Source organism: Dermacentor albipictus, chromosome 2 (genome assembly GCF_038994185.2).
Source record: "Dermacentor albipictus isolate Rhodes 1998 colony chromosome 2, USDA_Dalb.pri_finalv2, whole genome shotgun sequence".
Taxonomy (NCBI): domain Eukaryota; kingdom Metazoa; phylum Arthropoda; class Arachnida; order Ixodida; family Ixodidae; genus Dermacentor; species Dermacentor albipictus.
The window spans coordinates 17002776-17027062 of NC_091822.1; the positions used below are offsets into that span (position 1 = coordinate 17002776).

A 24287-nucleotide genomic window follows, 5' to 3' on the forward strand; every position below is an offset into this window, starting at 1 on the left:
TCGTATACCCTTATCGTGTGGGAAGTATTACGTTAGACAGTCGGGCAGATGCATTAATGATGGACTGCGCGAACAGAAAAATAAAGTCGAGAAACTTGTATCAGATGGGTTTCTCTCCCTTCATTGTAAGCAACATAAGTGCTCCCCTCTACTCGAATCAACAATCATCACCGGTAGAAATAAGTGCGCACTCACTAGACTTAGAAGTCGAGCAGATTGCCCTAGGGGATTCATGTATCAGCAAACCATCATTGGTTTTCACTGGAAAACAACTGAAATTTTTGCGCATGGTTTAACATATCACAAAAATGTTTCGCTCTGATTGTTAATCTGTTCACATGGTTGTGACTCATGTTGGCTGAGTGTATAACTACGACCTGGTTTTCAATAATAGACAATGTTGGAAGTTAGCGCTGTGTGTGTCCCTATGTGTCTTCTTTTGTCCCGTCTTTTAATCGCGCTACCGTACTCCCCTTGAAGATGCATTACCAACAAGCCCACATTGCAACCCTCGTGTGGTTTCTCCTTCTGTGAAATAGTCATATGATAGCTTCTGGCAGGTATTAGATATATTGATTAGGGTGACTCAATCTACTTGCCAATCAATTATGCTAGTGGAGGCGGAGATGTGTTCGATGCAAACAACTGAGAGCATCTGAGTGGAACACTTGTCCATCAATTGTCAGATGTGAACATATAGTGTTAATCAAGTAAAAGCCCCTTAGTGTGATGGCTTCTGCAGACAAAATTTTGGTAAAGCAAAATAAAATTAAAACATTTTCGCACACGGTAAATTTCTGGACTTTAAATAGAGTGCACAGTGAGATGATGTATTAATCTTCCCAGACACATATGTAGTGGTTTTGAGACGAAGATAAAATTCTGTGGAGCGCGATGATTTTTCTTACTTTAACGTATCTTAACCACTTCAGTGGGAAAGAAAGCTTTGGTTTCTGTTAGTTGGTTCATTGTGCAAGTGCATGCATAGTCGCATGCAAAATCCACGTAGGATGGTGCCTTTCCCAATTTATTATTTGCTTCTTTGTTTGTCTTTTTGGTGCACTTCCCTGCCTGCACTTATGCTTATGTCGTCTTTGATGCATCATATTCATCACATTTGATTTTTGGTTCACATCTGAAGCCATGCTATACTTCAGTTAGTTTGCATTTTCAATTAGTCACAATAATTGATCATGTAATTATGCATGCTGCTGCTCAGACATATAGCATTCTTACCATAATGGGAATGAAAAGCTGCAATATATGACAGGACATATGATGCGCTAGATTTTAATGCCAATGCTCCTTGCCGTTTTATACTCATTTTTCTAGCAGCTCGTCTGGTAACCTCTGCGATATAAGTGCATGCCTTCTGTGCCAGAAATGCGTTTGCTGACCAGTAATGTGGCGCATATTTCTCTTCGAACGTAGTCCGAAGAGAAATATGTGAAATATGTTTGCACACGTTTGTTCCATGTCTAACTTTCCATTGTATACTTTATTTTTGAGTAGGTGGAGCCTATTAGAATAAAAGATATTTCTACACTATAAGACTGATGAAACTTTTGAGAATATACTTGTTTTATTACCAGATGTGTTGTAAAGTTCATGGGCATCATTGTCATCTGATTTTATGTGTTTGTCAGTACGTTTCTCAAATTATTGTTCAGTTTGTCTTGTGACTGATCAATAAATATTTTGACCTTTTAAGAGAGAAAATGTTTCATTTGCGTAACTCGGCGACTACAGATTACATCCAATTCACGAAGGATAAGTGCAGGAGCTGCTTATGAAGGAATCAAATATTCCCCAGATGTAAGTATTGCGAATGCCTTCTAACGTGACCGTGCTTTCACACTATAGGGAAGAGTACTAGCACTCTCTTTGGGGGAGTAGAAACACTCGGTTTGGAGAAGTACAAGTACTCGGTTTGGAGGAGTAGAAGCACTCGGTCTGAAGCAGTACTATTACCCTTGTAGAGAGAGTATCAGCACTCTGCGAAAGAGTACGAGCACGCCCTTGCGGTGGAGTAATATAAGTATGTCACTTGGAGTTATTCTACTCTCTCTCTCTAAAAGGGTCGATCTACTCTCGAGAAGAGTAAAAATATGGGACAGGCATATACCCCCTCGGATAGTGCCAGGAACTCTTTGTTTTTAGAGTGTGTACAAGGTTGGTTACTCGTCATTGCTGTTCGGTTGTCATGGCAGTCATAATGATCTCTCGGCCTATATACAGCGAAAATGTATATGGCTTTGACCCAGGGATTTCTTTGTCTGTGTCGACAAAAAGCCATTACACGAATTTAAGCGACAAGTTCCTCTCCATTTAAATCAGGAACGTATCTAAAGGGGGCAGCACCCCTCTGAAATTAAGCCACAGACCACCATGCCTGCGCCCACGCCATCACTCCTCACACGCATTCCTCAAAGCGCCACCAAATCGATCTTGAGACTTGACAGCTATTCGCTGGTCAACACTGGGCTGCTGTTGCAGTATATTATTATGGCCGAGGAGTGGAAACGATTACTGATCGGGTCAAGGGAAAGTACAGTCAACTGAGCGTCTGAAACATGTTGATATTCTTCCAACTAAAAAATGGCGGAATATTTTTCTTTATCACTATTCCGCTGTTTGTTACAGAATCTCAAGGTGCTGCCGCTAGAAAGGCCCCAGCGATATCTTTCGAACGATCTACGTTTCACAGTCATCCCATAAATTTCGAAATTTCAGTAAAACCCCGCAATAACCGTTAAACCCTACACAATATGAATGTCACCCGCTACCTCGTCTGGTTTTTCTCTAACTGTACAGAAATGTTTGCGCAAAATCGGCAACCTGGAAACAAGAGTCGCAAGGAGTCGAGAAATTAAGCTACTAAGGGAGAGAGCCGAGGTAACGACCAAACAAACCAATTTAACCGTTGTTTGTGAAAATATTTATGGATCAAAACATTTTTATGTAAAGCGGGAAGTAGAGAAAACGCCGCAGGAACTAGAGAATGATCTCGTGTGTTTTGAACGACACTTGTACAATTATCAGTCGAGCCGCCCGACGTAGGCTCTTATCTGCTGTGCATAAGGATATTTTCCTAACCATCCACCGTGGGCGCAGTAGGTCTAGAACCGCAGCATTCCGCGCTCTTCACAGTGGTACGGGGCTGGTGTCCACGCATCGTTATACAACTTTCTAAGTAACAGTACGAGAGCCTGGAGCGGCACAGGCGTGCAGGCTGAGTCCGACTGGAAACCGGTTTAGCGGCTCGGCTCAGGATGGGCGCGCCAGAAAGCGTAGGAGTACGTACACTCAGCCGGCCGCGAACCCGTCGGGCCGTTCGTCGGGAAGCGACCAAGCTAGTGGGAGGCGCGATGCCCATCGTCGACGGCATCGAAGGACGACTCGTAGATTATTGGCGTGCGAGCCATCCGCAACAGTGTGCTCCGGTCGGCTGTCGCGGAGCGAGTCCTGCTGCTCACCCGTGCCGACCCCCCCCCCCCCAGCTCGCACATGCAGCATGCGGCGTGTGTTCACGGTGTTATCGCCCTTGGGCCTTTTACAGAACATGACGGAGATGGCTACGGCAGGAATGGGCCTGGAATGTCCATATTATTACTGTCGCAATAATTTAATAAGAGTGTCCGGCAACTGAAACGTCCTGTGCCCCTTAACTTTTCGCAAAAGAAGAAGTCGCGGAATCGTAGGTTAACCATGCTGCAATTCGCTGCGGCGCAACAATGTATTTTTTCTCATATGGGGCTGGAGCACCGAAATGAAAAAGAAACGCAAATGAAGGCATGTTGGCCACAATAGAATGCCTACTTTGAGCACCTGATGTGGCTACCAAGGGCATATTGAAGAAAACGTGAGACGCTTGGCCCACAGCAAAGTACACTCATTGTAATGGGATATATTGAACAGTTCAGGTGGTAGCGTCTGTTCATAACCGCATGGAACAGACGATCTGGCTGGCCTTGTCCTTGCGCCCTTCGTCATTACAGCATAGAGCTCGTTATAGTGAAAAGGTAGACAAAATCCGGGTACTACGCCGACCAAAGTAAAATTTAAAACATATTTCGGCTCCCACGCGGGAGCCTTGTTCACAGGTAAAAAAAAAATGTGTTCGCACAGCTCGTTTAAATAGTCTAGAACACGTGACGCAGGCAGCGCGCACACACTGACGGCAGATTACCATCACTCGTGTTCATAGTGTGTGGCGCAGTCTGAATAACGAGCGACTGAAGATAAGGCGTCGAGATAGTCCCGTTTCCCTGGCAAGGACAGGTCCCTTCCCCCAGTTGATTGCGCGGCCGCTTGAAGCGGCATGCTCAGCCAAAGCACTGGATTTCACATTTTCTTTTCTCACGTCATAATAGTGCTCTTTAGGACGCTTTCAAAGTCACCAGTTTCGCCAATATACACGCAGTCACAATCCGCGCATGTGACAGCGCACACAACACCTGGGAATTTCTCTTTTGGCAATTTGTCCTTAACATTGAAAAGCGATTGACATAGCGAATAAACATTGACGAGCGATTGTCGTAGTTTCTGGTTTTTAATGTGTGCCACTTGAGAATTGTAAGAACGCAGAACACGGCCTAAAAAAAAATTATGGGGTTTTACGTGCCGAAACCACTTTCTGATTATGAGGCACGCCGTAGTGGAGGACTCCGGAAATTTCGACCACCTGGGGTTCTTTAACGTGCACCTAAATCTAAGTACACGGGTGTTTCCGCATTTCACCCCCATCGAAATGCAGCCGCCGTGGCCAGGATTCGATCCCGCGACCTCGTGCTCAGCAGTCCAACACCATAGCCACTGAGCAACCACGGCGGGTGAGAACACGGCCTAGAGCTTCACTTGTGGACGGGATATATGGTATTCCGGCGCACTTTCGACTAGATGCACCATAGGGTAACTGTGGACGTGCCATTTGTCGTTCAACAGCATTCAAGAAAGACCGTGGGTGACCACAGGCTGATAGTTACCGCCGTACCACGTTTACGTCGGCTGCATAGTCTTCCTGTCATGTGCCGATTCTCTCCGCGCATTGTAGAAGCGTGGAAACCACTGCCCTGTTGTGAGAAGGAGGTTGCATAGAGCCGAAATGCAAGTATGGTCCTATTGAGTTGGCTTTCTGAAAACTCCCAACGGCAAAGTAGACACCTTTCTTTCAATCAGCATATCAAGGAAGGGGTCCTAGCCATCGACTTCCTCTTCCACCATGAACTGTATCGCCGCTCCCATGCTGTTCAGGTGCGAAGTCAACCACTGAACTGAGTCTTTGTGAATGATGCAAAAACACTCGTCCACGTAGCAAAAAGGGCTTTAGAGCAGGGCTGAACGAAGAGAGCGCTCGACTTTCAAGTGCTTCCATTGTCAAATTAGCGGCGGTTACGAATATAGAAGCTCCCATAGCCGTTGCGTGGACCTGTCTGTAGAAATTCTTATAGAACGTAAAGTACGTATTTGATAAACAGAAGTGCAACAGGTGAGCCAGGTAGGTGCATCGATGGGCGTTCTTTCGGGTAGGGTTGCATCCGACTCCAGAGCGGTCTTTGATACATCAACGGCCAGTTCCGTTGGCGCACTAGTGAAAAGCGATTTCACGTCAAAAGAGACCAAGATGTCCTTTTATCCAATACGGCGTCATGGACTTTGTCCATAAAGTCATAGAAGTAGAATATGTGAGTGGCAGTTGGCAGAGTGCCATGCGTCCAATCTACAGTTGGACGCATGGGGACGCCTGGCTTGCGAACCTAGGGCAGCCCATAAAGAGCAGGTGCTGAACCATTGTGACAAAGTAATGTGAAATACAGTGACTTGCGTTCAGGGGGGACCACGTGGAAGACATCGGCCGAAAGCTTCTAGTAGTCTCTTTGCACTTTGGGTGTTGGATCCCGCTCAATTTGAACTTCCTTGTTATTGTCTTTTAACAGCGTCAACATCATCTGGGAGTGGTCTACTTTGCCCAACAGAATAGTCGCTTTCCTCTTCTCCACGGGAAGGATCACGAGACACCACACGAGTGAGGGCCTCATCACGGTATGCGGGATGAAACCCTCACTCGTGGCTAACAACCTAGCTATCAACCTGGCTAACGGCGTTCTCCGCGGCACATACGAACTTCTTTTTATCCGTTGCCGCTCCAGCGTTGAAATTGAGCCCAAGGCTGAGGACCGAAATCTCACTTTCATCTGGTTTGTACGAGGACATGTTGAGAACATGTTGCCTTCTATTAAAACGAAATACAACATGTACGGGAAATTAAAAAGGCAACCTTATAACACTTCCTTGAAGGAAAGATACTCAACGTATTCGCAAACTCTTAATAGAACATTTTATGCAGCAATGAAATCTTATTTGAGCAATCGCATTGAACTGAACGGGAAGGATGTGAAAAAAAACTGATGCCGTCTCAGCCAGTTTTTATAGCGAGCCGTACAACACCATCTCCCAGAAAAAATAATATACAATGACGTTGTGTACACAACACCCGAAAGTATCCGTATTGCTTTCAGTGCCTATTTTTCTTCCCACATTAACTCAACTGGTAAGGACTTTGATGCAACGTACACTCCGCGTACAAATGCTTCCTTTTACCTTCACCTTACAGATGAGCTTGAGGTGGCTTCAGTTTTTTCTAATTTGTGAAACTCAGCCTCTGGAATTGACAATGTTTCGGCGCATGTCATTAAACTTGTAACTAAAATTGTTTCACCAGTTCTCGCGCATATCGTCAATACTATATTTGTCACGGGTGTGTTTCCAGGACCGATGAAAATTGCCAAGGTGCTGGCACTGTACAAGTAATAGGACAAGTATAGAATAGAAAACTACCATCCATTTTCAGTGCTACCGTTCTTCGGCAAAAATATTCGCGAGGCGCCTTTATGACAATGGGCACAAGCACAACATTCTTTCTCGGCACCAATTTGGTTTTAGAAAAGGCTTTTCCACACAAACTGCAGTCTGAACATTTGGAGACCTAATTATAAAATCAATGGACAGTGGTTATCTAGTCGCGGGATTGTTAATAGATTTTGCGAAAACTTTCGTTTCTCTCATTCATTTTACATTCAGCGATAAATTGTTTCATTATGGAATTATTCGAATACCTTTGACGTTAATTCGCAGTTGTTTATAAAATTGGCAACAAATTGTTCAGCTAGGTGACTTTCAGTCCAACCGCACCCTTATTAACCTTGGCGTTCCCCAGGGATCCATGCTTGGATCTTAATTTTTTTTGCTCTGTATAAATGACTTGCCTTCGCAGCTTGTGCGGGCTGCCCCTGTACTCTATGCAGCCGATACTAACTTTACAATAGCTCATCGTGAAGAATGCAACCTAATAAATGAGCTTAGCCCTGAATCACAAATTCTGCACCGTTGGTGTACACTGTGTGCCCTTCACGGTAACCGAACGAAGGCAGTTTCTATCTTATTTCACTGAAAAAAGGAAAACTACTATTCATTCAGATGTCGCTTACAATAACCATCCGATAAAACAATTTAGTGAAACAAAATGTCTTGGTGCTATTATCGATAACCATTTAAAATTCCGCCTTCATGTGCGTTCTGTAGTTCATAAAGCTTCATATGGTTTGCGTGTGCTGTTGAAATGTCGAAACTGTTTCCTCCCCACCACACTTAGAAATCTTTACTACGCATTTGTTCACTCTCACATTAATTACTGCTTAGCGATCTGGGGTTGCACATACAAAACTCATCTGTCACCGGTGTTTACACTTCAAAAAAGAGCTCTTCGAATTATAGCACCCAACATTATGCATATTAGGAGTGAAGATTTATTTAAAACCTTGAACATCCTCAACATTTACGATTTTACAACATGCAACATCGCCTCCGTCATGGATCAAATAGTTAATTATAAACTAGCCTTGACAACAGTCTTGCTCCATCCCTCACTTCAAAATTTTGGGAACGCATCTCGCTGTCGCTTCTATTGCCTCAGGTAAATACTAATTACGGTTGCTCTACACTACAGTTTACACGCACGTCAGTTTGGAATGAGCTTGATAGTGACATAACCACTCTAAGAACATTGCATACATTTCTTCAACAATTAAAGCATTCACATATTAACAATGCATAACACTCCGCATGCTTGCACATGTCCTCACTCTTCTTTTTTTTCTTTTATTCTCCTGTGCCGATGTTTTCGATGACGTAAAAAAGAAAATTCTTAGAAAAATGGATCTCATTTTTGAAATTTTCTCACTAATGCGTTTTCTTGTTTTACTTACTTCAGCTATCTCAGTCTTATGTGATTTTACAGTACAAAAAAAAGAACAGCTGCCATAGGAGTGTTTTTTCCTAATAAATATTGGTGGGGACCCTTTAACAAATTTGTTGGGTCCCAAAAGTAAAAAAAAAAGTGCACTTCCCTGGTTAGTGTTGAACGTCGCTTCGTTGTGCTTGAAGTGCGCGAATGTTGTTGTCTTGCGACAGATTATCTTTCCGTGCGCGAAGACTTGCATGTAGCTGTACGCTTGCGAAATCGCTCGGCAACCGAAACTCGAGGCGACGGCGAGAAAAGAAACCTTGGTTCTCCAGAGTTCTCACTTTTTCCCGGCAGGCTTGGATTTGTGCTTGTAAGAGTTGCCGCTCAGCTTTGGCGATGACGCTGAGACCAAAGGGTGTACATACAGGTCTTCCCAGACGTAGTGAACGAATGATCAAACCCAGAGTCTTGCATTCATAGTTAAACTTGAGGTGGCCCGAGAACGATGCCACTCGCGTAGACAGTGATACAAAGCTGGGGAGTCTGCTGAACGATCGGTTGGCCCTACGCCTGACGAAGGTTAATGAAGTTCAGTGTTTGACGCAAGCCCGTCCGGCCGGGATAAAACATGGTGAAAATGTAAAAAACCCGGAGCACTACGCCGACCAAAGTAAAACTTAAAAAAAAGAAGACGTTTCTGCTCCAACGCGAGAGCCTTGTTAACAGGTAAAATAAACAAACGTGTAAACAAAGAGCGCCAAACGGTAAAGAGGCTTCGCGGCAAGTGCAAGGTCGTGACCCTTCCCAGGGACAAGGGCAACACGACTGTTCTGTTGGACAAAGTTGATTATTCCCAGAAGTTGTTGACGCTGTTAGAAACCATGAAAACGTACGTTCAACTTGACCGGCATCCAACACTCAAGGTGCAAAGAGACTAGTAGAAGCTTTCGGCCGATGTCTTCCACGTGGTCCCCCCTGAACGTAAGTCACTGTATTTCACATTACTTTCTCTCAATGGTTCAGCACCTGCTCTTTATGGCCTGCCCTAGGTTCACAAGGCAGACGCCCCATGCGTCCAACTGTATATTTTACGCGTTCCCCCCTGCACAAGCTATCAGGTATTTTACATCGTCTCATTCCACCCCTTGTCCGACAACGTGCCTCTGACATTCGCAACTCCTTTGACTTGACGAACAAAGTCCGCGACATCGTACTGGATGAAAACGATATCATAGTCTCTTTGGACGTGAAATCGCTTTTCACTAGTGTGCCAACGGAACTGACCATGGACGTATGCAAGACCACTCTGTAGTCGGATGTAACTCTACCCGAAAGAAGGCCCGTCGATGCACGGAACCTGGCTCGGCTGACGCAGTTCTGTTTGTCAAACACGTACTCCACATTCCAAAAACGTTTCTGCGAACAGGTCCACGGAATGGCTACGGGAGCTTCTATATCGGTAACCACCGCTTATTTGACAACGGAAGCACTTGAAAGTTGAGCGCTCTCTTCGTTCAGCCCTGCTCTAAAGGCATTTTTTCGCTAATTGGACGACTGTTTTTACGGCATTCACAAAGGAGCAGTTCAGTCGTTGACTTCGCACCTGAACAGCATCGAAGCTGCGGTACAGTTCACGGCGGAAGAGGAAGTCGACGGCAAGCACTCCTTCCTTGATATGCTGATTGAAAGAAAGTGGTCTACCTTGTCGTTCGCAGTTTTCAGAAAGCCAACTCACAAAGGACGCTACTTGCATTTCGGCTCTATACAACCTGCTTCTCCCAAAAAGGCAGTGGTTTCCACGCTTCCACGACGCGTGGAGAAAATCTGCACAAGACAGGAAGACTATGCAGCTGACGTAAGCGTGGTACGGCGGGAACTATCAGCCTGTGGTTACGCGTGTTGTTTCTTGAATGCTCTTGAACGACAAATGGCACGTCCACAGTTAGCCTATGGTGCCTCTGATCAAAAGCGCCGGAATACCATATATACCGTGCAAAAGGGAAGCTCAAGGCCGTATTCTGCGTTCTTACAATTTTCAAGTGACACACATTCCAAACCAGAAACTACGACAATCGTTCATCAATGTTTATTTATTTATTTATTTATTCAAATACCCTAAAGGCCCGGCAGGCATTACATAGGGGGGGGGGGGGGGGGGACAACAGTAAGTACAAAGCAACGCAGTACTAGGATGCATACAGAAGTCGCTGGCCATTAACAGCATGCTGAAAAGAACAACTTAAAATATAAAGACATGTAGCAACAATCATCGACAAACATTCCATTATTACCTAGAGTAGCGTTATATATGCACACATATATAAAATGGGGAGAGGGGAAGGATGAAGGTTACAGCTCAACGTGACGTTTCAGGCTGGTTACAAACGCTTCGTAATCAATGACAGATGCAATGGTGCCAGGCAGAAGATTCCATTGACGGATGGCTAGGACGAGCGGCGAATGAAAGAAGAGGTTAGTGCGAGCAAAGATGGGTTCGACTTTGAGTTGGTGGTCAATGCGTGGGAATATGCGATGCGCTGGCGTGAGACGGGACATAGCAAAGTAAGAGTGGCTGTGACATAATTTGTGGAAAAAGGACAGTATGGAAAGCGTTCTTGTTTTTCAAGAAGAGGTAAGTTGAGAGCTTTCTTTATTTTAGTCGCACTTGCCATACGCGAGTAGTTCTTCGATATGAAACGAGCTGGTTTATCTTGAAGAGACTCCAATTTTGTTATTAAGTATGTTTGGTACGGGTTCCAAATCAAAGAGGCGTAGTCCAACTGCGAGCGCACTAATGTGGTGTATGGTAAAGACTCAGTTTCTGCATTAGCTAAACGCAGATTGCGTCTGAGAAATCCGAGTGTTTCAAAAGCCTTGTTAATGACCGTATCTATGTGGATGTTCCATGAAAGGTCGGATGCTAAATGGATCCATAAATATTTTATGATAGGTACCGATTCTATGGTCATGCTGTTTAGAGTGTAATGGCAAGGTTCAGGGTCAGTTTTTGTGGTAAATGTCATGACTTTTGTTTTCGAGGTGATAATTTTCATTTGCCATTGCGTGCACCAATTGTGAATCTTGTTTAGGTCCGATTGTAACTGAAGGGAACCAGAAGGCTCAATTATTTGTCTGTATATCCTGCAATCATCTGCAAACAATGGGACCGTAGAATTGAGGTGATTGCTTATGTCAATAATATAAAATAAGAATAAGATAGGTCCGAGTACAGACCCTTGTGGTACTCCAGATTTAACGTGGGAGAGGGTTGATGAATGTCCATTAACAAAGACTGATTGGTAGCGATCGGCCAAAAAATGTTCAATCCGAAAACTAACCTTCGAATTATTGTTCATATTGTCAAGTTTTTTTATTAGACGTTTGTGTGGAACTTTATCGAACGCTTTGGCGAAATCTACAAATACGGCGTCTATTTTAGAGCGAGCATGAACAGCGCAATGAAGGAAAGTAATTAATTCGAACAGTTGTGTTTCGCAAGATCGACCGTGGAGGAAGTCGTGCTGATTAGCAAAAAAAGAAGTTATGCTTCGCCAGATAGCTCATGATGGCCGATGAGATTATGTGTTCTAGTAATTTGCAGCTGATGTTGGTTAGCAAAATTGGTCTGTAATTTGACGGGTTAGAGGCATCACCAGATTTAAAAACGGGTATGACACGCGCAATTTTCCAGTCGTTTGGGACACAGGCCGTATCTATAGATTGCTGAAAAATTGCAGCTAAGATGGGACATATTACAGGCTTTGCTATTTTTAGTAATTTAGGACATATTCTATCGGGGCCGGGTGCCGAGTTAGTAGGGAGACGGTTTATGGCAGAACATACGCCTTCTGGCGTGACAGTTATGTCAGGCATAGTTGAGTGCAGCGTTGGGAATTGTAAGTCATTAGATAAGGGGCCCTCATGAGTGAATACTGAGCAAAAAATTTGTTAAATTCCTCTGCTATTTTAAGGGAAGTAAGAAGATTACCTTCTTTATTTATGGATACTGAGGAGTTTGAACTGTAGCTTGGATTACCAACGCGCCAAAATTTTTGAGGATTGTTTTTTAACATGTGTGAAAGGTCACTGTTATAAAATTTGTCCTTCGCTGATTCGATTTCACGTTTGCACAGTTGCGCATGTGCGCTGTAGTTGTTCCAATCGTGTTCAGATGCTGTCAGTTTAGCTTTGGCGTACAACTGTTTCTTTTTGCTTATGCATCGTTTCACGTACCTTGTGAAACGCGTGCTTTCTGTAGATGTGGTAATGGGGACCTTAGGCACGTGCTTATCTTTCAGCAGAGTTAGTTTATCACGAATTAGGAACCAGTTCTCATTAGCATCCCGCATATTGAAAGAGTGGAAAATATCGGTAGAGAATAATGATAGTTCATTAAGGGGAGCGTCAACATTTGCTCTGGTATAATCAAATATAACTTTTTCTGTTTTTCTGGCTTATTCCTGACTACTGTAAAATCGCACTGCAGTATCATGTGGTCACTGATGCCATCTAATACGTGTACAGATGTCTTCTCCGGTTGCGTTGTCAGTGCAAGATCTAAGAGCGAATGACCACGCGTAGGTGCGGAAACTATTTGGTGCAGATTGAAAAGTGTTAGCACATCAAGAAAATTCTGGCACTCCCGCTTTCTTGTGCCATGGAGGGGCCTGCATGTCTTCCAATCAATATTCGGATAATTGAAGTCGCCGGCCAGGAATATTGGTGCGCGTGGAAATTTGTTCTGAATGTAAGTTAAAGATTCATTCAGGTGTTCAGGGAGTTCCTCGGGTGAATGAGGTGGGCGATAACACACCCCAAGGGCACAAGTTAAAGACGGTGACAGACGTAACCCAATCCACAATATTTCCAGGCACGATCCCGTATCAACAACAAACGCTTGGAAGCTTTTCCTTACGGCGATAATTACCCCACCACCTTGTGAAGTAATGCGGTCTTTCCTAAATGATGAAACCTGGCTGGACAAGGATAGTTCAGAATTATTAACATCGAGAGATAACCAAGTCTCTGATCCTAACACCAGGTCAGCTGAGCATGCTTCGACATAAGAACAGAAATGAACTTGCTTTGGAAGGAGGCTACGGAAATTCGTCACCAAAATTGACAACGCTGAATTTATCCTTGTGAAACATAGTTCCAGCGCACATTTGAACAAGGACGGGGCGAGAAAGACAACACAAACGCCGGACTTCAACTGAGTTTTATTCATTGGAAACAGGGCTTTATGTACACAGGGGGAGGGGGTGGGACTGCTACTGCGCAGGACCACTTAAAAATATTTCTTGGTCTAGGCAAGGTCATCACAGGAGTCAAAAAATAAAAGGAGAAACTTTTCCCTCTTTTTTTCCCTTCTATTTACGTTACACAGTACAATCTTGTTCATGTCCCGCCCTGCCTAGCTGATTCGACACATCCGTTTGCCCTGAGATAATCAATTTCTTTTGTCCCGAGTGCAACAGAAGGAGCACTGACACAGTTCTCGTTTGCATTAGAGATACAACATGCTTCAAATATTTCCCGGTGTTTCCTTTTATTTTTTGACTCCTGTGATGACCTTGCCTAGACCAAGAAATATTTTTGAGTGGTCCTGCGCAGTAGCAGTCCCACCCCCTCCCCCTGTGTACATAAAGCCCTGTTTCCAATGAATAAAACTCAGTTGAAGTCCGGCGTTTGTGTTGTCTTTCTCGCCCCGTCCTTGTTCAAATGTGCGCTGGAACTATGTTTCACAATGCTAATCATAACCAACTAGCCCAGCTGTCCATACTTAGCTGAATTTATCCCTTTATTTTGTTGTCATTTGTCCTGAATGGTCGCGTCGCCTTTATGGGGACTAGTCATTTCTTTAATACCGTCTTTCAAAAAAGCAGGCCCATCTCTAGAGTGGCGTTCGGGAAGAGCAGTCACTTCTCTAGTGGTGCAGTTGAATGAATACAGGGTACCATTAAGAAGGAGTTTATCAAAGAAGAGTTTATATTGCGCACCAGGATGTCTGGTCTTTCGAGCAACGTCTCTAAGCTGCTTCCTAATAAATTGCATCCTAGGTGAAAAGTCCTCTTCTATCCAAATGGAAGCAGATATATGATCTTTCAGTTTGTGGCATTTTTGAGAATGCAGGTCTTATCTTTGAAATTTAAGAATTTCACAATTATTGGGCGGGTGTCGTCCTCCCTTCGATCTCCTATTCTTTGTGCTCGCTCGATTTCGCCAACTGCCATTCCCAAGTTCTTAGTTGCAAACTCTATCACAACATCTTCGGTATCTTTCCATGTTTCCGTTGTCTGCTCAGCAATGCCTTTGAAGATCGAGCTATTTCTACGCGTTCTATTATTGAGGTCATCAACAAGTTTGCTAGACTGTCGCGTATGAGTTGTTTCTATGCTTTGAAGCCTGTCTTGCGATTCTTTCAGCATCGAGCCCAAAGTGTTGAATTCCTTAGAGATGTCAGTGACAGCGGCCGAGCTTTCTTCTAGCTTAGATAAGCGCCGTTTGATTTCTGTAACGCTCAGCTGTACATCTTTGATTTTTCCGAGAACTTTTTGAAAATTTTCACTGGATAATCTCAGTTCTTTAATTGCAGCGAGAACTTGATCGGATTTATCTGGCCCGAGATTTGTCTCAACGTCACCAGCACAGATTAGCAGGAGCCATACATACGACACAGCCAAAGTCAGTCGAACGCCTACGCATATCCTAGTGGCAGCGCAGCCTGGACGAAACCATACTGGTGAAAATGACGCAGTATCTCCACCAAATGGCCCAAAACAACCTGTTCGGACGCGGAATGTGCAAATATCAACACCCTTCACAACAGAATTGACAGCTCAGAAAAGACAAATTACCAAAAGAGGAATTCCCAGGTGTTGTGTACGTTATACCATGCGCGGATTGTGACTACGTGCATATTGGCGAAACTGGTGACTCTGAAAGGCGTCTTAAAGAGCAGAATTATGACGTGAAAAAAAGAAAATGTGATGCTTTGGCTGAGCATGACGCTTCAAGTGGCCACGCAATTGACTGGGGGAAGGCACGTGTGCTTGTCAGGGAAACAGGGTTATCTCGACGCCTTTATCTTGAGTGACTCACGATTAAGACTGCGCCACACACTCTGAATAGGAGCGATGCAATCTGCCGTCAGTGTGTGCGCACTGCCTGCGTCACGTGTTCAAGACTATTTAAACGAGCTGTTTGAACACCTTTGTTTATCTGTGAACAAGGCTCCCCTGTGGGAGCCGAAGCGCGTTCTTTAAGTTTTACTTCGGCCGGCGTAGTGCCCCGTTTTTGCCTGCCTTTTCACCACGTTTCATCCCGACCAGACGGGCTCCCATCAAACACTGCTCATTATGTTACACCATCATATTGCTCAGTATGCTACACCGGCGGGACAGACTTCCGACGCACGAAACATTTTACCTACATCGTCCCACTGGTCGTGGTGGCGGGATATGTATTTTGGTTAGAAAGGACTATGACTGCGAAATTATTTAAGAATGCTCAGTAACAACAAGTGACTATGAAATTCTCACAGTTAAACTACAAAACAGAGCACTTGTTGTGTGCTACCGCCCACCAAACGGTTCAACATTGCGTTTTTTTAACCACTTAGACAAACTATTTACCTGTATCACTAATGAGAACTTGAGCCTCATCTGCGGTGGGGACATGTAGAGAGGGAGAATGAAGAGGAAAGGCAGGGAGGTTAACCAGATATGAGTCTCCGGTTTGCTACCCTACACTGGGGATGGGGGATAGGGGTTAGAAAGATGAGAGAGAGGGAAACGCAAAAAAAGAAGAACGAACGCGCACACATGGAGACACACACACAAAAGGCGTTCCAGTTAAAGTCGTTCACACAGGCCGGTAGATCGCAAGAAGCGCAAAAGCGCTTGCACGGCCTTCTTCTGTGACGGTAGGTCCTTTCGATGTTGCAGAATTCTTTTTTCGGATAGCGGTTGGTCGTCCAGTTGGTCTAGTTCCTGGCTGAGGCATGCCCTCTGTGGACTGTACTGCGGGCAGGTGCACAAAATATGGCCAATTGATTCTTCATGGCCGCAGTGGTCACAGGTTGGGGTGTCGGTCATCCCTATGCGGAAGGCATAGGCTTTAGTAAAGGCAACGCCCAACCAAAGTCGATATAAAAGCGTGGCGTCTCTACGGCGAAGCTGTGATGGCGCTCGAAGACTTAATGTTGGATCAAGTGAGTGCAGTCGCGGATTTCTTAAATGTGGCTCATTCCATTGCGACGCGGTGCACTGCCGAGCAAGTAGGCGGAGCTTCCGTGCAGCGTCAGTTCTAGAAAGAGGAATGGGGACGTGGCGCTCCTCAGTATGGGCTGAGCGGGCAGCGTGATCCGCCCGTTCATTGCCGACAATCCCGCAGTGACTTGGAAGCCACTGAAAGGTTATGTCGTGGCCTGCATCACTTATATGGTGTAATGTCTCTGTTATATGGAATATTAGTTGTTCGTGCGGTCCGCGTCGTAAAGGTGACAGTAGAGACTGCAGTGCCGCCTTCGAGTCACAGAATATTGTCCATTTGTGTGGCGGTTCATCACCAATGTGATGAAGAGCAGTAAAGAGCGCTGCGAGCTCTGCTGCTGTCGATGTTGTCGCGTGGGTCGTCTTAAATGTGATTGTTGTAGCTTTCGCTGGTATGACGATTGCCGCCGCGGAGCTGCTTGGAAGGACAGATCCATCAGTGTAAATATGCGTAGAGTCACGGTAGTTCCCGTACAAATATAGTAGCGTGAGCTGTCTAAGGGCTGGTGATGACAGATCAGCTTTTTTCGAGATACCAGGTATTGCGAGGTTGATTTCCGGCTGAGCGAGGCACCATGGAGGGATCGAAGGTCTCGCAGCCGGAGTGAAACAAGCTGGCAATGATTCATCATATGCAGTTATCGTTTGGCTGAAAGATGTGTGTGGCCTGTCCGCTGGTAGAGAGGCTAAATGGTGACGAGGAGTCCTGGCTAGATGCCTTATATGGGTCCTGAGTACTTCAATTTCAATGTGGGTCTTGACAAGGTGGTCTCTAGCGATTGCTATCGTAGCCACTGTTGAAGCACTCTGAGGCAGGCCTAGACAGATCCGGAGCACTTGACCCTGAAGACTTTGTATAGTGCGTAGATTCGTTTTGCCTGTGTTGTTTATTGCTGGCAAGCTGTATCGCAGAAATCCCAGAAAAAGCACCCTGTACAGTTGTAACATGGCACTAGGCGACATTCCCCAGGTCTTGCCAGCGAAAAATTTGAACAGGTGGCATATGCCTGTCAACCGTTTTTTCACGTAAGATATGTGTGGGCTCCATGACAAGTCCCTGTCGATTATGACACCTAGAAACTTGTACGATCGGACTTGTCGTAATACTTGGCCATTTATCGTTACACTGTAGTTTGCCATGGGTTTGCGCGTAAATGGCACCAGTGCGCACTTCTCGGAGGAAATTTCGAGGCCTCGATTACGGAGGTAGACAGCAGTTTGTGTCGCGGCTTTCTGAATTCTCGCTCGCAGCTGTAGGCGTGTTACTGCAGATGTCCATATGCAGATGTCATCCGCGTACATTGATAGCCTGACTGTGGTTGGCACGTGCTCAAGGAGAGCAATTAGTGTTAGATTAAATAACACGGGGCTAAGTACACCGCCCTGGGGGACGCCGCGGTAGCTATAATGTAGAGAAGTATGGCCTTCCTCGGTGCTTACAAAGAAGGATCGCATGGATAGATAGCTCCGTATCCATTGAAACATCCGACCACCCACTCCTACCTCTGCGAGAGCAGAGAGGATGGCTTCATGCGTAACGTTGTCATACGCCCCTTTAACGTCGAGGAATAAGGATGCGCAGAGACGCTTACGGCGTTTCTCATGTTGAATGTAGGTGACCAGGTCGACGACGTTATCGATCGATGATCGACCGCGTCGGAAGCCCGCCATGGCATCTGGGTAGGTGTTGTGGTACTCCAAGTACCACTCCAGGCGTCCTAGGATCATCCTCTCCATTACTTTGCCCACACAGCTCGCCAAAGCGATCGGGCGATATGAGGAGAGCTCCAACGGCGACTTGCCAGGCTTCAGCAGTGGAACAAGGCGACTTGTCTTCCAGGTTGTTGGTAGCGTGCCATTTCTCCAAGATTCATTGTACACCTCAAGAAGAACCCCTCTCGCTCGCTCCCCCAGGTGACACAAAGCTCGGTAGGAAATTCCGTCAGGTCCTGGCGCTGATGTGCGGCTACACAAAGCTAATGCTGCCTTAAGTTCGTGGATCGAGAATGGTAGATCCAACCGGTGATCACGTGGTGGCGGACAGCTGCTCGAAGGCGATGGAATGTTGGTAGCTGTGAGTTGGCCGGATAATCTGGCGCAGAAATCCTCTGCCACGTCAATCTCCGATCTCTTTTGAGAGAGGGCAAGTGCCTTGAATGGGAATCGCTGTACGGGAAGCGTCCGCAGTCCGCGCACCGTTCTCCATAGTTGCGATAAAGGCTTGCGTGGATCTAGCGACTCACAGAAGGCAGCCCAACGTTGCGATTCGAGCTTGTCTAACCGGCGCTGTATCTTCTTTTGCGTGCGCCTGGCGGTCCGTAGATCGTCCATTGTTTTCGTACGTCGGTATCTTCGTTCAGCACGTCGTCGGATTGCTCGAAGTCGTTCTAGTTCCACATCATAATCATTAAGTTTCGAGGAGCATGTTAGAGTACGCATAGTGTCTTGCACCACGCTCTTGATTGCCTCTTCCAAGTCGAAAGATGGATTGGCGTCGCAGTGTTCTTCCATAATAGACTGAAATTTAGGCCAGTCCACTCTTTGGATCGTATCCCGTATTTTGGAAGCGGTCAATCCTCTGATCTTGATGTACGTGGGGATATGGTCGCTTCCGTGCGTCTCTATGTCCGCAAACCACCCTGCACGTCTGACTAGGCTTCGTGAGACGAAAGCCAAGTCAAGACATGAATATTGATATTGTCACGGGGTGGTGACGTTGAAGAACACAATAGCAATACTGTGAAAGACAAAACTAACTTTTATTGGGCGAACCTGTGCCCACAAAAACAGGCTACACTTATAACACAACGATAGCGGCGAACACGGTCGGCGATCATCGAAAATCTGATCAGCGGGTCAAGCGCGTCGGCTTTTATAGATCAGTCATCGAATGTTCCGGATTACCCGCTGGGACCCGCGTGTCTTCCACAAAGTTCTACACTATTCGCGTCGCGCATACATGCAATCAGATTACACAAGTTGCGGTGAAAGACAATGGACGGAACCATCGATAACATTCCAGAAACTTCTTTTACATGCAGGCGCGTCCTGCGCTGTGCGATAAAATTTGTTAGGCGGCGAAACGTGGTCGCTAGATAAAGTACACGTGTCAATATGATGAAAAGTGAAAGCACAAAAAGCAATTTTGAGATCCTGTTAAATACCAATGGGCTGAGAAATGTAATTAACCTCTCGACAAGAGTAACAGTGAATTCACAATCGCTTATTGACATGTTTCTTACAAATATAAGCCAGGATAAACTTAGGTCGGGGGTATTTTCTTTCGACCTGAGTGACCACTTACCGATATTTCTTTGCACTAAAGGATACGTACGCAGTAAATCGTCAAGACAGACGTTGACAGTCCAACATTTATTAGAACCTTCTGATATTCGTGGAAAAAAAAAATAGAGGAAGTATCCTGGAAGTACGCCTTAGAAACTGACGATGCCAATGTAGCTTATGATATGTTTCTTGAAATATTGCAGCCTATATATGCAACCAGCTTTCCTGAAAAATCTATTCAACAAAAGAGAAAGACAAGGAAACCTTGGGTTACAGCTGAACTGAGTGTGAGAATAAATCATAAAAATTACCTTTACAATCTATTTACCAAAACTAGAGATCAGAATAAATATAAAGATATTAAAGTTTATCGAAATCGTTTGAACAAGGACTTAGCAAAAGCGTGACGGGAATATTTTGCAAATCTTCTAGATTTCAAAACAGGATCCACAGATGTCACATGGAAGAGATTAGCTTCATTAATGAATTATAAGACCTCACCAAATGCGATCCAGGAACTAATTATAAATGGTACCGAACTAACGGGGAAACCATTTGCAGGTGCGTTTAATAAATATTTTGTTAACCTTAAGGTAAAAGATACCGTTCACAACAGTCTGGAAAACCTTCGATGGAATGGAGAAAATTTTTCTCAACCCGACAAGCGAGGCTGAAGTATTTAGAACAATAGCTAGCCTAAATACCAGTAATATCAAAGATATCAATGGTTTTAAAACTAAACCTCTTAAGTATATCGCTGATCTCCTTGCACCAGTTATAAAACATATCTTTAATATTGGTCTTAGTCAACGTGTCTTTCCACATAACATGCAGCTTGCACGGGTAGCAGCTCTATATAAGAAGGGAAACAAAAATGACATAAACAATTACAGGCCTATCTTTATTCTACCTATTCTATCTAAAGCATTCGAGAAAGTTATATTAAGCCGATTTAACAAATTTGAAGCAAAACACAAGATAATAACTAACTCTCAGCAAGGCTTTCGGCAAGGGCTAAGTACAGAATTTGCCCTTCTAACACTAAAGGAACATTGTTTAACGCATTTCGAGCAAGGTAATTTCGTACTTGGAATATTTCTGGACTTTTCCAAAGCGTTTGACCTCATTAGTCAGGATATATTGTTTCGGAAATTTGAGCGGTATGGTTATCGTGGCAAAGCCTCAAGTTTAATCAAGTCTTACTTGGAACATCGGAAACAAATAGTTAAAATAGCTGACGAACAACTACGGGGTTCTAGCGGCGTACCTCAGGGCAGTATTTTAGGCCCATTTCTGTTCAATATGCATATAAATGATATTACAAACATTTCTCCTATAGCACAATTTATTATATACGCCGACGACACGAGCATTTTTCTAACAGGAAAAGATATTGAAGAATTATTTACCTCCGCAGGATCCACGCTGCTTGCTTTATAAGAATGGATCGAAAAAAAGAAATCGCCCGACGATCAATGTGTCCAAGACGAAATGCAAATTGTTCAGGTCTAAAGGAAGAAATATAATTGTAAACAGAAATATAACCTTACACTCTACTGCGATCGAAATTGCTTCTACATTTAAAACGTTAGGAGTAATTTTTCATCAAACTTTATCATGGGATCATCATATTAACCATCTAGCGAGAAAACTGTCTCAAGTTATAGGCCTCACATACCGCAACCGTAGTATTCTGACACGGAAGGCTATGCTGGTCATCTATAACACCCTGTTTTCTTCAAGCTTAAACTACTGTCAATTAGTGTGGGCGTCTACAACGACGGGAAATATACAAAAGCTCCATAAACACCAAAAAAGGTTTCTTCGTGCAGTAGAAAATCTGCACAGTCGTTTTCACACACACGAAATATTTCCAAAATACGACATTATGCCTATTATACCGACTAAGTAAGCTTTATAAACAGCAACAAAACTGTGAATGGCGAAGCTAACTTTATTGGGCGATGAGACTTTGTTACGATGTGCTTCCGTTCCTAGGCCACGTCACCAGCAAACCCTGGAGTCCACCCCGATCCACAGAAGACAGCTGCCATCGCAAAGTTCCCGCTGCCTATCGACAACTAAGCAATGCGTAGATTCCTTGGTATGTGTGCCTACTACAGGTGCTTTGTCAAGGACTTGTCACGAATCGCTGAGCACATCTGACACATCTAACTGACACATCTAACTAAATGTGATGTCGAATTCAAGTGGGAAACACCACAGGCCACCGCATTTCAAGAACTCAAACGACGCATCCAGTAGCCGGTGGTACTTGCAGACTTCGAGAAGGACGCCGATACCGAAATCTACACTGACGCCAGTAGCCCACACCTCGGTGCCGTCCTAGTCCAGAGGAAAGACGGACTTGAACAGATGGCTGCTTCGCTAGCCGGTCACTAGCCAACGGAAGGCAATTATTCTACGGCCGAAAAGGAATGCCTCGCCATGTTTTGGGCTACAGCGAAATTCCGCCCTTACCTATATGGCAGACCATTCAGAGTCGTCAGCGACCATCACGCGTTGTGTTGGCTGTCGAATATAAAGAACCTTTCAGGACGGCTGGCACGGTGGAGCCTCAGAGTGCAAGAATATGACACCACTGTAACCTACAAGTCCGGACGAAAACACTTTGATGCCGGTTGGCGATCAGGCACCCACATTGACCTCCCAGCGTATTTACAATTGCTAGTAGGAACAGCGGGGCGTGGCACTTGTGGAGACGCGGGACGTTCGCGCTCGTGCGCGAGTAAGTACACGTGCGAGAGACAAAATGGGAGGACTTTTGCTTTTGAATATATAACTCGGCCTAGGTACTACGGAGGAGTTTCTTGGCGCGTGTTGTATGCGTTTTTCCCTAGGCGTGTCAGCAGAAGTCGCAGGGTGCGCTAGTATTAAACTGAGCGTCGCAAGCTGGTGGCTGGACGTAATTATATTTATTCCATTGTGTTTTTTTAATAATCGTAACAACGTGTCATTATTTCGCATTATCGGTGGCGCCTTCCGGACACCAAAGCGGCAACGGGAGCACCAAAGTTAGAAAGCAGACTGGTCCGTCGATTGGGGCTGGCACGGTTCGGCCTCCACGGCCCCAACCTACGCGCCTCGCTTCCAGCTTTGATCCACCCGCTACCCCTTGGGTGCCCTGGGGATCCTGCGCCGCCTGCTTTATAATAACCTCAGGCGCTCTCCTGAGGCCTCCGTTTGGGGGTTACATATGTGCCCTCTTGAAGCAGTGCTTGCACAAATGCAATTTATCGTCGCGACGAAAAAGCGACCCGCGACTTATACAACACCAGTCAGAACCTTGCCCCTTCAGACACAGCGATCACCAAATGAGGCGTCCATGCCCACTGCCTCAGCGCGCGGGCAGCTAGTGGCGGAGCATAAACAAACTGGACCCTACTCCGCTATGTTGGCATGTCTAGGAGACATACGCATACAACACGCTCTAAGAAACTTGCTCCGTAGTGCCTAGGCAGAGTCACATATTTAAGGAGCAAAAGCCCCGAGATTTTCTCACGCCCACTCATACTCGCGCCTGCGCAGAAACGTCGTGCGCCGCGAGAAACGCCCCACCCCGCTGTACCTACTAGCAACTGTAAAATTGCGACCCGCCGCCACAAGATGACGAGGATGACGATGCCTTCCTTGGAATATTAAGAGCGGAAGGCTGCGCTAAACAGCAACGAGGAGACCCAGAACTGAAAAGCCGCGTCGAATATTTGGAACGGCACACTGACGTTGTCTTTAGGGCATTTAAGCTAGGATTGTCTTCTTTCTCGCTTCAAGACAACCTACTCGTAAAGAAGAACTCACCAGTCCGCGCCAACTACCTTCTTGTTGTTCCCTCAGCGCTGTGTCCAGAAGTACTACACGCCCTACATGATGCCCTGACCACTGGACACCTCCGATTCTCCGGGATGCTATCAAGGATACAAGAAAAGTATTACTGGTCACCCCTGATCGCCGACGTCGCCCGTTACGTCAAGACATACCGAGACTGTCAGCGACGCAAGACACCACCGACAAGGCCAGCGCGATTACTACAGCCGATTGAGCCTCCTTGCTGACCATTTGAGCAGATCGGGATGGACTTGGTGAGACCCCTTCCGACGTCAACATCCGGAAATGAATGGATCGTCGTGGCGACGGACTACATATACCTCACCCGCTTCGCTGAAACAAAAGCTCTGCGCAGCCGAAGTGGTTAAATTCGTCGTTGAGAACATTTTGCTGTGACATGGCGCCCAAGAAGTCCTCATCACCGACTTAGGAACGATTTTTACAGCAGAGAGCTCACCCAAGCTATTCGGTAATACAGCCAGACAAGCCACAGGGGGACAACTGCCCACCCCCTGCAGACGAATGGTCTTATGGAGCGCCTGAATGAGACCCTCGCCGACCTGCTGGCAATGTACATCGACGTCGAACAGGAGACCTGGGATGCCGTCCTGCCATACGTAACGTTCACTTACAACACGGCG

General features: G+C 45.5%; 1 protein-coding gene across 1 annotated transcript in view; it reads left to right on the forward strand.

Moving 5' to 3' along the window:
* Window positions 1-24287, forward strand: part of LOC139055666 (neprilysin-1-like) — a 448216-nt gene that overhangs the window by 299722 nt on the left and 124207 nt on the right. The window lies entirely within an intron of this gene.